This window comes from Tarenaya hassleriana, unplaced genomic scaffold (assembly GCF_000463585.1).
Source record: "Tarenaya hassleriana unplaced genomic scaffold, ASM46358v1 Cleome150, whole genome shotgun sequence".
NCBI classification, from domain to species: domain Eukaryota; kingdom Viridiplantae; phylum Streptophyta; class Magnoliopsida; order Brassicales; family Cleomaceae; genus Tarenaya; species Tarenaya hassleriana.
In genome coordinates this window covers 57,124-74,223 of record NW_010964924.1, presented here as the reverse complement: position 1 = coordinate 74,223, position 17,100 = coordinate 57,124, and the positions used below count along the sequence as shown (strand labels likewise).

At 40.1% G+C, this 17,100-nt stretch overlaps 1 pseudogene; it reads left to right on the top strand.

Annotated features, from left to right (window-relative positions):
* The first annotated feature begins 3,281 nt into the window (after positions 1–3,281).
* The window catches only part of LOC104809124, a 38,944-nt pseudogene continuing 25,125 nt past the window's right edge, over positions 3,282–17,100 (top strand).

Genomic DNA, 17,100 nt, shown 5'->3' with positions numbered 1-17,100 from the left:
TGTTTGGATGCACTCTAAAAGTGTTTGGACGCACTCTATACGTGTTTCGACGCACTCTAAGTATGTTTGGATGCACTCTAAACATCTTTTATTGCACTCTAAACATGTTTCTACGCACTTTAAACATGTTTTGACGCACTCTAAAAATGTTTTGATGCACTCTAAACCTGTTTGGATGCACTCTAAAAGTGTTTGGACGCACTCTATACGTGTTTCGACGCACTCTAAGTATGTTTGGATGCACTCTAAACATGTTTCGACACATTCTAAAAATCTTTCGATGCACTCTAAGCATGTTTGGATGCTCTCTAAAAGTGTTTGGACGCACTCTATACGTGTTTCGACGCACTCTAAGTATGTTTGGATGCACTCTAAACATGTTTCGACACATTCTAAAAATTTTTCGATGCACTCTAAACATGTTTGGATGCTCTCTAAAAGTGTTTGGACGCACTCTAAACGTGTTTGGACACACTCTAAACGTGTTTGAACGCACTCTAAACGTGTTTGGATGCACTCTAAACATGCTTTGAAGCACTATTAAAATATTTCGATGCTCTCTAAATATGTTTGGATGCACTCTAAGTATGTTTTGACACACTTTAAACATGTTTGGATGCACTCTAAATGTGTTTGGATGCACTGTAAACGTGATTTGGTGCACTCAAAACATGTTTAGACGAACTATAAACATGTTTCAACACACTCTAAAAGTGTTTTAATGCACTCTAAACATGCTTGGATGCACTCTAAACATGTTTAGATGAACTCTAAACATGGTTCGACGCACTCTAAAAATATTTTAATGCATTTTGAACATGTTTGTTTGCACTCTTAGTATGTTTTGACGCACTTTAAACAAGTTTGGATGCGCTCTAAATATGTTTCGACGTGCTCTAAACATGTTTCGACGAACTCTAAACATCTTTTATTGCACTCTAAACATGTTTCGACGCACTTTAAACATGTTTTGACGCACTCTAAAAATGTTTTGATGCACTCTAAACATGTTTGGATGCACTCTAAAAGTATTTGGACGCACTCTATACATGTTTCGACGCACTCTAAGTATGTTTGGATACACTCTAAACATGTTTCGACACATTCTAAAAATTTTTCGATGCACTCTAAACATGTTTGGATGCTCTCTAAAAGTGTTTGAACGCACTCTAAACGTGTTTGGACGCACTCTAAATGTGTTTAAACGCACTCTAAACGTGTTTGGATACACTCTAAGTATGTTTGGATCCACTCTAAATATGTTTTGAAGCACTTCTAAAATATTTCGATGCTCTCTAAATATGTTGGATGCATTCTAAGTATGTTTTGACGCACTTTAAACATGTTTGGATGTACTCTAAATGTGTTTGGACGCACTCTAAAGGTGATTTGGTGCACTCAAAACATGTTTAGACGAACTCTAAACATGTTTCGACGCACTCTAAAAGTGTTTTAATGCACTCTAAACATGTTTGGATGCACTCTAAACATGTTTAGACGAACTCTAAACATGTATCGAGACACTCTAAATATGGTTCGACGCACTCTAAAAATGTTTTAATGCACTCTAAACTTGTTTGGATGCACTCTTAGTATGTTTTGACGCACTTTAAACAAGTTTGGATGCGCTCTAAATATGTTTCGACGTGCTCTAAACATGTTTCGACGAACTCTAAACATCTTTTATTGCACTCTAAACATGTTTCGACGCACTTTAAACATGTTTTGACGCATTCTAAACATGTTTCGACGTGCTCTAAACATGTTTCGACGAACTCTAAACATCTTTTATTGCACTCTAAACATGTTTCGACGCACTTTAAACATGTTTTGACGCACTCTAAAAATGTTTTGATGTACTCTAAACATGTTTGGATACACTGTAAAAGTGTTTGGACGCACTCTATACGTGTTTCGACGCACTCTAAGTATATTTGGGTGCACTCTAAACATGTTTCGACACATTCTAAAAATGTTTCGATGCACTCTAAACATGTTTGGATGCTCTCTAAAAGTGTTTGGACGCACTCTAAACGTGTTTGGACGCACTTTAAACGTTTTTGAACGCACTCTAAACGTGTTTGGATGCACTCTAAGTATGTTTGGATGCACTCTAAATGATGCGGACATCATGAACAAAACGAACATGGATGACATTGCAACGCTAATTCCCGATGGACCAATGACAAGGGCTCGAATGAAGATATTCAAAGAGACAATAAATGGACTAAGCAAGAATATTATTGGCCCAAATAATACTCAAAGTCCAACCCATGACAAAGGCCCAAGTTTCAAGCCCACAAACCTAATAAGGCTTCTAGAAAGCCCAAAGGATGAGATGACGTAAGCAATGACATAGAATCCACTATCTTTCAATCAAATTGTCAAAGTCAAAAGTGGAGGCAATCAAATGTCAAAAGTGACAATCAATTTTCAAAAGGCATGGATGGTGGCCAATCAAGAGTCAAAAGTTTCAATCAACCATCTTTATTCAAAATTTAGCATTATTATGTTTTCTCTTTTATTCAAAATTTTCATCATTGTTTTCTCTTTTGTAAGCCTATATAAGGCACCTCACATCTCATTTGTAAGGACACCTTTTTAAGCGTAAAACAAGTGAGTTTTAAGAGTATTTCTCTCTAGTTCTTTGAGAACTTTTTGAACTTATCGGATTTTTCTATCCGTGGCGTTCAATCTCGCCTTATCAAGCGGAATTTCCATCTCCGTTTGTGGCGCATTTGTTATACCAAGGTTCGTTGTTTCATTGTGAGTACAGTGTCAAGGTCTTTATACCAAGGTTTTCTACTCCGTGTAAACTTCGGGTTGCGGTTTCACCCACCCTACTTAGAGTAACCGATCTAGGATCGTATCATTTGGTATCAGAGTCTAACTCTAAGTTAGGATTATCTTTCTTGCTTTCACATTTTCATTTCATCTTTCTCTATCGTTTCTTTTTATTTAAAAAAAACAAAAAAAAATGTCTTCTACATTCCATCGCTCTTTTGCTTACTCTATCCTTTTGTATTTTTTTTTTATCTTTTAGTCTTCTACTTTATCTTCTACTCTTGTTTCATATTTCTATATTTCTAAAGTTCAAAAAAAAAAAAAAAAGAAAAAAAGGACAAAAAAAATAGAAAAAAAATAAATATAAAAAAAATCGAAAAAAAAAGAACAAAAGTGAAAAAAAAACGTTTTAAAAAGAAACAAAAAAAAATTATGTGTTAAATTGTGATTTCTCATTATTTCTTACTTCTGTATTATCTTATCTTCTACCTTTTGACTTTCTATTTCTTCCGACATCTTCCTTGGTCCATCTTATTGAATTGCTACGGAAAAGAGAATTTCGATCTTTTTCGAGAGTAGTTTGATAAGAACTATAAGAGAAAACTCAAAGAGAGGTAAAAAGCAAGAGTGTGTGAGAGCAACAGAGGGTAAAAGCCAATATTTGAGTGAAACACTTTCTGAGTGAAACACTTGAGTGTTGTGAGGTTACTTCTACGAGCTTTGTTCTTTCTTTTCCTTTGAAACTTATTTTGCAGAATACATCATGGATAGCAACCAAAGCAATAACAACCGACAAGAACAACAAGTCGCGGGTCAATCCTCTCCAAATGCAAGCATTGTTGGGAGAGATGCAAAGGATGATGCGGGCTGAATTACAGAACATTCAAGAAAGGTTAGATCGAGTGGAGGATGAAGCACAAGGTGTTCGACAAAGACAAGGACGAGATCATCGAAATTTTCCTCGAAGAGCAAGGAAATTGGTAGAAGAGCTAAGTGATGATGAAGACGAAGAATCTATGGACAGATTCCCTTTGCAAGGCCGAAAAAGACAAAGACATGAGCGAAGAGCGAGAAATCATGTTGATGATGACTTGGGGAGTATCAAAATGAAGATACCATCATTTCAAGGACGAAATGATCCGGAGACATACCTCGAGTGGGAAAGAAAAATAGAAATGGTGTTCGAATGTCACCATTATTCTGAGTTGAAAAAGGTAAAAATTGCAGCCTCAGAATTTCGTGATTATTCTCTTGTTTGGTGGGATCAGTTGACAGTTACCAGGAGGAGGAATGGTGAACATCCTATTCAAACATGGGATGAAATGAAGGCTGTTATGAGGAAAAGGTTTGTCCCTAACCATTTCCATCATGATATTCATCAAAGATTACGGAAGTTGGTGCAAGATAATCGAAGTGTGGAGGAATACTTCAAAGAGATGGAAATGCTCATGATAAGGGCGATTGTCGAGGAGGATAGAGAAGCAACTTTGCAGCGATTTCTTGGTGGATTGAATCAAGATATCCAAGACAAAGTAGAGTTGCAACATTACGTGGAAGTCAAAGATTTGTTGCATTTGACAATAAAATGTGAGCGTCAGCTCAAAAGGAGGGGTCATACACGCTTGACGTATGGTGCGGGATCATCTAGCATGAAACCAAGTTATACAAAGGAGGAGAAGTCAACCCCTAAATATAAGCAAGAATCAAAGTCATCCACCTCAAACTTTGAAAATGAGGTAAACAAGAGTCTCATACCTCACGTAATCGAGAAATTAAATGTTTCAAATGTCAAGGCAGGGGTCATTATGCAAATGAATGTCCCAGTCCGATAAGGATTTGAGGGCACCCTTGAATGGTGATAGTGAAGATGAGCTTGTTGTTCAAGGAGAGTTGTTGGTCACAAGGAGGGCTTTGAACATGCAAGCCAAAGAAGAAGAAGAAGTGGTACAACGGGAGAACATATTTCATACTAGATGCCTTATCCAAAGCAAGGTATGTAGCGTGATTATTGACAGCGGGAGTTGTACTAATGTTGCTAGCACTACCTTGGTGGAGAAGTTAAACTTACCTACTATGAAGCGTCCAAAACCATACAAGCTGCAGTGGTTGAATGATAGTGGGGAGGTAAGAGTGACTAAGCAAGTGCTAGTTTCTTTCCGTATCGGTAGATATGAAGATGAGGTATTATGCGACGTTGTACCAATGCAAGCTGGTCATGTGTTATTGGGGAGACCATGGCAATTTGATCGTCGCGTGAAACATGATGGCTATGCCAACAAGTACACTGTGGAGTACAACAAGAAAACATTTACTCTTGCACCGCTAACTCCAAAAGAGGTGTATGAAGATCAGGTGAAGTTACAAAAACGAGAGAAGCGAGTTTGTGAGGATGAGCGCAAACACCACAAAAAGAGCGAAAAAGTGAGTGACCACATAAAAAAGAGTGTGAGTGAGACACAACGAGAGCCAAAAGAATCTGAGAGGAAACACAGAACTTCTTTGGAAGAGCGAGTGATATAAAAAGAGCGTTATTTTCCAACCAGCCCATGATTGTACTCTTGTACAAAGAGGCTCTTTTGAACACTAACGAGCTTGACCCATTGTTATCTAGTTCTGTTACTTCCCTTTTGCAGGAGTTTGAAGATGTTTTTCCCGATGACATACCACCTGGTTTACCACCTATTCGAGGGATTGGACATCAGATTGATTTTGTGCCAGGAGCAACCATTCCGAACCGGCCTGCCTATAGAAGTAACCCAGATGAGACAAAAGAACTTCAATGGCAAGTTGGCGAGCTAATGGAAAATGGGTACGTCAGAGAAAGCATGAGCCCCTGTGCTGTTCCGGTCCTACTTGTGCCCAAGAAGGACGGGACATGGAGAATGTGTGTTGATTGTCGTGCTATCAAAAACATTACGGTAAAGTATCGCCATCCTATTCCTCATTTAGATGATATGCTAGATGAATTGCATGGATCTTGCATATTTTCTAAAATTGATCTCAAGAGTGGGTACCATCAAATAAGGATGAGAGAAGGCGATGAATGGAAAACAACTTTCAAAACAAAACATGGTTTGTATGAGTGGTTAGTAATGCCATTTGGTTTAACTAATGCACCAAGCACTTTTATGCGATTGATGAATCATGTTTTGCGAGCTTTCATTGGAAAATTTGTTGTTGTCTACTTTGATGACATCCTCATTTATAGCAAGAACTTGGAAGAGCATGTTGAGCATTTGAAACTTGTTTTAGATGTTCTACGAAACGAAAAGTTATTTGGTAACTTGAAGAAGTGTTCATTCTGCATCGATAGGCTCGTGTTTCTAGGCTTTGTTGTAAGTGCACAGGGAATTCAAGTCGATGAAGAGAAGGTTCGTGCAATCCAAGAATGGCCAAGTCCTAGAAGTGTCGGTGAAGTTCGAAGTTTTCATGGACTTGCTAGTTTCTATAGGAGATTCGTGAGAGACTTCAGCACAATTGCAGCACCATTGACCGAAGTTATCAAGAAAAAAACGTGGGATTTCAATGGGGTGAATCTCAAGAGAAAGCATTCCAACTTCTCAAAGATAAGTTGATCAATGCTCCCTTGTTATCATTGCCTAACTTTTCAAAAACATTTGAAATAGAATGCGATGCTTCAGGAGAGGGAATTGGTGCTGTTTTGATGCAGGAAGGACGACCAATCGCATATTTCAGTGAGAAATTGAGTGGAGCAACGTTGAACTATCCAACATACGACAAGGAGCTCTATGCATTGGTCCGAGCTTTGCAAACATGGCAACATTACTTGTGGCCCAAGGAATTTGTGATTCACACTGATCACGAATCGTTGAAGCACTTGAAGGGCCAACATGATACGCACCGGATCCAAGTTCTTATATGATAAACTAGGCGGTGGGTTTTGTTTCTAAAACCCCTAAGTAACTTGTAACAAAAACTAGAACCCAACCCGGAAATAGCCCGTCTCTAATCCTTGTTAACCCCGACTTAGGAACTCTAGCCAATAGCGAAGGCGCCACAAGCACTTGCGGATTAATGCTTGATAAGCCGAAGAACACCAATGAATCGATTGGAGTTCGAGATTTAAATCTCAGAGGAACTTCAAGGAGAAAACTCTCAAATTTGATTAAAAAAGATAAGGTGTCTTACAAATGAGAATTTGGGTGCCTTACATAGGCTTACAAAGGGAACATAATAATGAGAAATTTGAATAAAGAAAAACATAATCATGATAAATTTGAACAAAGAGGATTTTGATTGAAGCTTTTGACTCTTGATTGAAGCTTTTGACCATTGATTGCCTCCACTTTTGACTTTGGCAAATTGATTAGAGAATAGTGGATGTTGAGTCATTTCGGTGTCACACTTACATCATCTCCTCTTTTCGGCTTTCAAGAAGTCTTATCAAATTCATGGGCTTGAAAGTTGGGCCTTTGTTGTTGGTTGGACTTGGAGTGATGTTTGGGCCACTGATATTTTTTATTAGCCCATTTCTGAATTCCTCTTGAATCATACGCATGAAAGCCGGTTGCAGTCTCTTCACCCTAGCTCGAGTCAATGGCCCTTGCAGTTGAAGTTCCTCTTGGACATTTGAATGTGGTCGGTCTTGTGTCCTAGTGATGTCCTCATCATTCTCTTCCTCTTCAAAAGGATTTGCCCTCAAATCATATTCGTCATCTTCATCAAAAGGAGATAGATCAGCCACATTAAAAGTAGAACTAATGCCATACTCACCTCGAAGTTCAATCTTGTAGGCATTGTTGTTAATCCGTTCAAGAACCCGAAAAAGTCCTTCGCCTCTCGGCATGAGCTTCGACTTCCTTTGACTAGGGAACCGCTCCTTCCGCATGTGAACCCACACCAAGTCGCCAGGTTTGAATATGACCTCTCTACGCCCCTTGTTGGCTTGCTTGATGTATTGTTCGGTCCGTCTCTCGATGTTCTTCCTCGCCTTCTCATGTGTCTGCTTCACAAACTTGGCCTTTTTCTTACCATCAAGGTTAGTTTGTTCAGACATAGGTAATGGACTTAAATCCAATGGAGTCGTCGGATTAAATCCATACACGATTTCAAACGGAGAATAACGAGTAGCACTATGCACAGATCGATTATATGCAAATTCTACTTGAGGTAAACAGTTCTCCCACGTTTTAAGATTCTTGCTAATCAATTCCCTAAGCAACGTGGACAGTGTTCTATTAACTACCTCAGTCTGGCCATCAGTCTTTGGGTGACAAGTTGTAGAAAACAGCAGCTTAGTTCCCAATTTTGACCACAATGTCTTCCAAAAATAACTAAGAAACTTAGCATCTCTATTGGAAAATATGGTCCTAGGAATCCCATGCAATCTCACCACCTCCCTAAAGAACAATGATGCTACATATGAAGCATCATCAGTCTTATGACAAGGAATAAAGTGCGCCATCTTCGAAAACCTATCCACAACCACAAATATCGAATCTTTTCCCGAACGAGTCCTAGGCAAACCTACCACAAAATCCATAGAAATATCTATCCAAGGTTCGCTAGGAATAGGGAGGGGAGAATACAAACTGTGAGGCTGAAGCTTAGACTTAGCCCTCTTGCATGTAACGCATCTCCCACAGATTCGCTCCACATCTCTCTTCATGGGTGGCCAGTAAAAATGTTCCTGCAATATAGACAACGGCTTGACCACTCCAAAGTGTCCCATTAGTCCTCCACTATGAGACTCATGAACAAGCAAATCATGTAATGAACAATGAGGAATGCAAAGCTTGTTCTCCCTAAACAAGAACCCATCATGTCGAAAATAACTACCAACAGCATATTGCTCAGTCGACTCATATGGTTCCCTAAAGTCTATGTCCGATTCATAGAGTTCCTTAATATGCTCAAAACCTAGTAGCTTAGCATCCAATGTAGATAACAATGTATGTCGCCTAGATAATGCATCGGCTACCACGTTCTCTTTTCCTTGCTTATAGCGTATCACATAAGGAAACATCTCTATGAATTCTACCCACTTAGCATGTCGACGGTTAAGCTTATGCTGACCTTTCAAATACTTCAATGAGGAGTGATCGGTATGGATAACGAACTCCTTAGGCCATAAGTAATGTTGCCACGTCTACAGCGATCGTACCAATGCGTAAAGCTCCTTGTCGTAAGTCGGGTAGTTGAGTTGAGCTCCACTAAACTTCTCACTGAAGAAGGCTATGGGTCTCTTCTCCTGCATTAGGACTGCTCCAATTCCTACACCACACGCATCACATTCAATCTCAAAGGTCTTTTCGAAATTAGGAAGCGCAAGGAGTGGTGCATGCGTCAACTTCCCTTTTAGGTCTTGGAAGGCATTCTCTTGAGCTTCCTCCCACTTGAACCCCACATCTTTCTTGATAATCTCGGTCAAAGGGGCGGCGATTGTGCTGAAATCCCTGACGAATCGTCGGTAGAACCCAGCCAATCCATGAAAGCTCCTAACTTCCCCACTAGTGGTAGGTGTCGGCCAACTCCGTACTGCCTCACCCTTCTCTTCATCCACCTGTATGTAGAAAAATAAAATGCGGAAATAAAATAAGACAAATAGAGAGAAACAAAATTATTTTTATTGCTACATCTCTTCTTCTTCTTGTTACATTACAATGAAATTATCTCACATATTTATAGGAAAATTAACAAATGAAATAAAAAGGAAATATAGATATAACGGAAATAAATATGATTCACAATATTTAACATAATATTGTGTTCCTCCAAAATCTCGATTTTCCTCCAATTATATATTCATTTTCCTACTTCAACATTCCCCCTCAAGATTGATTTTGAAAGAATGAAAAAATTAATCTTGAAAAGATAATGCGATAAAAATTCATAGACATTTTCATTGTTTTTTGAAAAATCCATAAACACCAAATTTAGTTCTTTCAGAGAATATTATCCATGTTCAAATCACTTCGCTTGACATTGAAGTTCTACCGTTAACTCTTTTTGTCATAGCACCTCGCTTGATCTTAGACTTTTTAGGTTTGACTTCTTTTTGTCACAGCACCTCGTTTGATTTTGGGTTTTTTACTCCTATTTGAACGATTTGGATATATTAACATCCAAAACTAAAAAAAAAGAAGAGATTGAAAAAAAAAGATATAAAGCAGATCCCGCTCTGATACCATGTAGAAAAATAAAATGCGGAAATAAAATAAGACAAATAGAGAGAAACAGAATTACTTTTATTGCTACATCTCTTCTTCTTCTTGTTACATTACAATGAAATTATCTCACATATTTATAGGAAAATTAACAAATGAAATAAAAGGAAATATAGATATAACGGAAATAAATATGATTCACAATATTTAACATAATATTGTGTTCCTCCAAAATCTAGATTTTCCTCCAATTATATATTCATTTTCCTACTTCAACACTGTATGCCCGTTCACTCACGACGAATCCTAGGAACACAAGCTTGTTAGTTCAAAACATGCATTTCTTAAGATTCGCAAAGAGTTTCTCCTCTCTGAGAACATCTAAGACAACCTTAAGATGATCTACATGGTCGATAATCGATTTGCTGTATACCAAGATGTCTTCAAAATAAACAACAACAAATCTCCCAATGAACTTTCTAAGCACATGGTTCATCAATTTATGAGAACATCGACTTAGATGCTTTGAACAAAGAACAGACGGATGATCAGACCATGGATGAGCTAGGAGTCGCAGCCGGAGCTGAACAAGGAACAACAATCTCCGAGGCCATTCTTCTGACCATTTCCAATCCACCACTCTCACAGGAGAAAGCACGAAGTCTACACTCAAATATCAACAAAATCATATCCAAAACACTTGAAGACACTCCAAGAACCGAAGCAACATTGGAGTCATTCGAAACCTACCGAAGAAACAACAAGAGCTTGCTTGTTTTTGAGCTCTTGTTGTCCACCAGCTGATTCATCTAGAAACATCAGAAGATGTGGCGGAAGACTTCAGCAAACACGTGAATCCCGTTGCATCGAAACACTTGAAGAAGTTCGACATTTCTTTCATTCAATAAAGAGGCATTGTTGGCATTAATTCAACCTCAAACTTTCCCTATATGGAACTGGCCTTTGGAGACACAATCTGGCCGAAATCAAGAAGGATTCTACTCTCCAAATAAGGCAAGTCGTTCACCACAAATGCTGCCACAAATTCAAGGGATTCGATTGAAGCAAATTAGGCAACTCGGAGCCACATCATCAACCCGGTATTGGCAAGGAGTGTGACATGGGAATATGATCAGATCTCTTCCCCAATCTTCTCCTAGTTGTTGCCTAATTATTCAAAAGAAGATCATCTTGTTTCCTTTTTTTATTTATAGCCGTTAGTCTAGGTGGAATTACTTGCCAAACAATATCGCCTATGTGTCACTTTCCTTCCTTTCTTGATTGTTTCTTTTTGCCTATAAAAGGCTAGTGTATTTCGACTTCTTCTACAGAATTTAACCAGAAATAAAGTGCATTTTCGTTTGTTCATATTCTTGGGTAGCCTAGATGAGATACCGAAGCATTCAACCAAGTTCTCGCAAGTGTTTGAGTGAGATTCCCATTCATTTGTCAAGGTATTCTGACGATATCAAAGGGACAGTCATACCCCTTGGGTGTGTCACCTATTTCATTCCATACCATCTCCTATTCAATCCGAAAACAAAGATCGAGTGCTTTAGGCCTGAGACTAATCTTTTCGGACCCATCTACGACCCTCTTCGTCACTATCAATACCGAACGAACAAACCTTCCTCCGTGCGTGTATCATTTTTTGGTATCAGAGCCCGGTTCAAGGACCACCGTGAGGTAATTCTATCCCTGTTCTATTTGATTTAAGTTTATTATTCACCTTTGTTTTGAAGAAAATCGAAAACACAAAAAAGTTCCACCGGGGAAGAGGTAACACCATCTCTTTCTATTTCATTTTGTTTTGAATTTTTCTGTTCTATTTTGAAATTGTTACTCACAAACCCTTGAGAAAACAAAACAAGGAGTGAGAATGTCGGGAGAAGGAGAACCTAATAACAATGCATTAGCCCAAGGAGAAGAGAGTACAAGATATACAAGCACGTTTGGCTCGATTAAAGGAATTGCCAAGGAGGCCAGAACCTATTCGGGTCAACTTTCCAAGGCGTGAGGAACCTGTACGGGACCGAGAACGCACACCCCCTGATCCTCCTCCAAGGAGAAGAGAGTACAGAAATCAATTTCTGAATGATGAAGATGATGAGGATGATGAATTCTATCAAGGACAACCTCGTCGTGTAAGGCAACAAGGTAAGGATCTTAAACTACAATTACCTACCTTTGCTGGACGTGTTAACCCAGATGCCTATCTCGATCGGGAGAGGCGGGCGCTGCACAACTTACCGACAATGCATTAGCATGGTGGGATAGAGAGGTAGCGGAAAGAAGACGTGCTAGATATGATCCGATCAGGACATGGCGAGGAATGAAACTTATGATGCGTAAAAGGTACGTTCCCCCTCATTTCCATCGTGATATGCAAAGGAAATATCGTAACTTAGTGCAGGGAATGAGAACGGTTGAGGAATACTTTGAGGAGTTTGAGCATCTCCGAAACCGTCTAGAACTAGATGAAAGTGAAGAGGCGATGATGGCTCAATTCATTGATGGACTGCAAGATCGGATTGGGCGTAAGGTAGAGAGGTTAGTATATCATGACTTGCAGGAATTACTTCACTTAGCAATCCAAGTGGAGCAACAAATAAACCATAAACAAGCTCGGACAAGCCAAACAAGAACCTCGATGCCGAACCATGCTTTCCCTAGGTCCGAGAGCAAGGGAACCACCACCACTACCACTAAGGCGAGTCAAGACAACCCTATTGTCCGGAACAAAGGAAAAGATATAGCCACGTCCAAGGGAGACATCTTAATAGGTAACAAGGCTAACCCCTTGAGTCATGAGATTCTTTGTTATAAGTGTAGGGGTCGAGGACGCTATGCTCGGGACTGTCCAAACAAACGAGTCATGATCATTACGGAGAGTGGAGGCTATGAGACAATGGATGAAGAAGAGGTAGAAGATCTCGAAGAACAGATCGAGTATCCGGATAGTGGAGAACTTCTAGTCACTAGACGCAATCTTAGCACACTCGTAAGCATGGAAGAAACAACACGAAGGGAGAACCTTTTTCACACCCGTTGTACCATCAAGAACAAGGTATGTGGTCTCATCATCGATGGTGGTTCTTGTACTAATGTTGCGAGTGCCTACTTAGTTGAAAAGCTAAGTCTTCAAACGGAGAAGCATCCTCAACCCTACAAGCTTCAATGGCTAAACAACGAAGGTGAGATTGATGTCAAAGAACGAATCAAGATACAATTCAGCATTGGAAGGTATCAAGATGAAGTGATGTGTGACGTGATACCTATGCAAGCCGGACATATCCTTCTAGGACGCCCGTGGCAATTTGATCGTGAGGTTCTGCATGGCGGTAAAACAAATCACTACTCTTTTGTTTTCAACAAGCGTAAGTTATCTCTAGCCCCTTTTAGTCAATCACAAGTGCATGGAATGCAAAGTAAGATGAATAATGAAACCAAAACGAGTAAGAACTTAAATCTCTATCTCGAAGGAAGTGAAGCTTGCAAAGCTTCAATTGGTCATAGGGCGGAGCTACTTATGTTTTTCAAGGATGTGTTGATTGCAGAATTAGGTACTCAAGAGCATCCACCGAAGGCATCCTACTTACGAGAGCAATTCAATGACTTGATTCCCAAAGGAACACTTATTGGCTATCCATTAGAACATGAGATGAAACACAACATCGATTTCATTCTTGGAGATTTGTTGTCCAACAAATCTAAGGAGCTGCCCATCGACATCAATTTTCCTAAGAAGCTCACCGACCATGTCGTAAGAGGCAACATCAATCTTATTTGTTATGAATCCCTTCTTATCTATAGAGATTTCTGTTATAACCTCTTGAAATACTTCTCAAGCCTTGAGAAGTGCATTTGTTACACTAACAAGACTGTTTCCCAAGACTTTGATGCGAGTTTGCCGGAACCACTCAGTAAGGACGAAGGGTACAAGACCGTGTTAGATTGGTGGACACTTAATACCAAAGAATGTGCTCGAAAAGAAGCAAAGCGGCTAGTTCAAAATTTGCATAAACTCATCAATGTTATCACCAACAGAACAGCCTCAACAATCATAAGGATTGATCAACGCAGGAAAGGAGAAGCACAACAAGGAGCATACAACATACTCGATATCATCAACCTCAACACCTACCCTTTTGAGCTGCAAGGTAAGTACAATGTGGCATTTGTGTTTAATGTTACTAATTTGGCTCCTTTTGACGTAGGTGAACATGTTTTGAGGTCAAAACATTCTCAAGGAGGAGGGAACAAAAAAATGATACACGCACGGAGGAAGGTTTGTTCGTTCGGTATTGATAGTGACGAAGAGGGTCGTAGATGGGTCCGAAAAGATTAGTCTCAGGCCTAAAGCACTCGATCTTTGCTTTCGGATTGAATAGGAGATGGTATGGAATGGAATAGGTGACACCACCAAGGGGTATGACTGTCCCTTTGATATTGTCAGAATACCTCGACAAATGAATGGGAATCTCACTCAAACACTTGCGAGAACTTGGTTGAATGCTTCGGTATCTCACCTAGGCTACCCAAGAATATGAACAAACGAAAATGCACTTTATTTCTGGTTAAATTCTGCAGAAGAAGTCGAAATACACTAGCCTTTTATAGGAAAAAAGAAACAATCAAGAAAAGGAAGGAAGAAAAGGAAGGAAAGTGACACATAGGCGACATTGTTTGGCAAGTAATTCCACCTAGACTAACGGCTATAAATAAAAAAAGGAAACAAGATGATCTTCTTTTGAATAATTAGGCAACAGCAAGGAGAAGATTGGGGAAGAGATCTGATCATATTCTCATGTCACACTCCTTGCCAAAACCGGGTTGATGATGTGGCTCCGAGTTGCCTAATTTGCTTCAATCGAATCCCTTGAATTTGTGGCAGCATTTGTGGTGAACGACTTGCCTTATTTGGAGAGTAGAATCCTTCTTGATTTCATCCAGATTGTGTCTCCAAAGGCCAGCTCCATATAGGGAAAGTTTGAGGTTGAATTAATGCCAACAATGCCTCTTTATTGAATGAAAGAAATGTCGAACTTCTTCAAGTGTTTCGATGCAGCGGGATTCACGTGTTTGCTCAGGTCTTCCGCCACATCTTCTGATGTTTCTAGATGAATCAGCTGGTGGACAACAAGAGCTCAAAAACGAGCAAGCTCTTGTTGTTTCTTCGGTAGGTTTCGAATGACTCCAATGTTGCTTCGGTTCTTGGAGTGTCTTCAAGTGTTTTGGGTATGAACTTGTTGATATTTGAGTGTAGACTTCGTGCTTTCTCCTATGAGAGTGGTAGATTGGAAATGGTCAGAAGAATGGCCTCAGAGATTGTTGTTCCTTGTTCAGCTCCGGCTGCGACTCCTAGCTCGTCAATGGTCTGATCATCCGTCTGTTCTTTGTTCAAAGCATCTAAGTCGATGTTCTCATCATCAATCGCATAAAAGTACTAGGTGCATTAGTGAGTCCAAATAGCATGACTAACCACTCATATAATCCTAACTTAGTCTTAAATGCAGTCCTCCATTCATCTCCCTCACGCATCCTAATATGATGGTATCCGCTCTTAAGATCTATCTTAGAGAACACTCTAGAACCATGCAACTCATCTAACATGTCATCTAGCCTAGGAATGGGATAGCGATACTTCACCGTGATATTGTTGATTGTGCGACAATCAACACACATCCTCCAAGAGTCGTCCTTCTTAGGCACAAGAATGACAGGAACCGCGCAAGGTGACATGCTTTCCCGCACATACCCCTTCTCCATGAGCTCTGTGACCTGTCGTTGTAGCTCCTTCGTCTCCTCGGGGTTCGTTCGGTAAGCCGGTTTGTTCGGTATGCTCGCTCCTGGAATGAAGTCTATCTGATGTTCAATACCTCTAAGTGGAGGTAAACGATGGGGTGTCTCATCTGGAAACACGTCATGAAAATCCTGCAAAACATCAAAGACATCACGAGGAAGAGTAGATGGTAACTCGTCAGTAAACAGGACCTCCTTGTACATAAGTACAATCATCGGTGGGCTAGAAAGCAATGCTTTCTTGATATCTCTCCCTCTCGAAAGAAGTAGTGTATTTGAGCTCTCGGGTTTGCTCTCATTGGCCTTTTTCTGGGTTTCACTCAAGAACTCTCGATCTTTTGGTGTATCACTCTTGGATTCACTCATCCCATGCTTCTTCTCGTTCTTGAGCATCCGCAATTGATCTTCGCATACCTCTTTAGGAGTAAGAGGTACTAGTCGCATCGGTTTCCCATGGTACTCAAATGTGTAGCGGTTGGTATAACCATCATGGGTAGCTCGCATGTCAAATTGCCATGGTCTACCAAGAAGCATATGACCTGCCTGCATCAGTACTACATCGCAAAGTACCTCATCTTCATACTTACCAATGCGAATAGGCACTCGAACTTGCTTGAATACCCGTGTCTCTCCACTATCATTAAGCCATTGTAGCTTATAAGGTCTTGGGTGTTTCGTAGTGGACAAGTTCAGCTTCTCTACAAGTGATGTGCTAGCCACATTAGTGCAGCTTCCACCATCTATGATGAGAATACATACCTTGCCTTGGACATAGGCACGAGTGTGGAATATATTCTCGCGCTGCTCATCTGTTTCCTCCTTTGCATTAATGTTGAGAGCTCTCCTTGCTACCAAAAGCTCTCCTTTTGCTGGAAACTGATCCATCTCATCACTAGCATAATCATCGTCAACAACTTTCGCTGGTTGAGAGTCATCGACCTCATCATCGTCGGAAACCAACTCACCATTGGTCCGTATCACCATTGTCCTTCGGTTTGGACATTCCCTCGCAAAGTGCCCATTGCCCAAACATTTGTAACACTTAATATCACGAGTTCGGAGAGGAGGATTAGTGTTACCCGTATGTGTGTTCTTGTGCTTGGACACATCGCTATTCCGTTCGTTGGTAGGGTGAGGCAAATTTCTGACTCGATTTGCCCTTCATCTTAAGCTGCTGCTCAATCTGGATGGCAAGGTGCAATAGATCCTCTATGTCTCCATATTGGTGAGTTTCTACGCGGTCTTGAATATCAAGGTGTAACCCTCCAATAAACCGCTCCATGGTTGCTTCTGGATCATCTTCTATGCCAACACGGATCATAAGCATCTCCATCTCCTTGTAGTAATCTTCCTTGTAGTAATCTTCAACACTTCGATTACCCTGCAT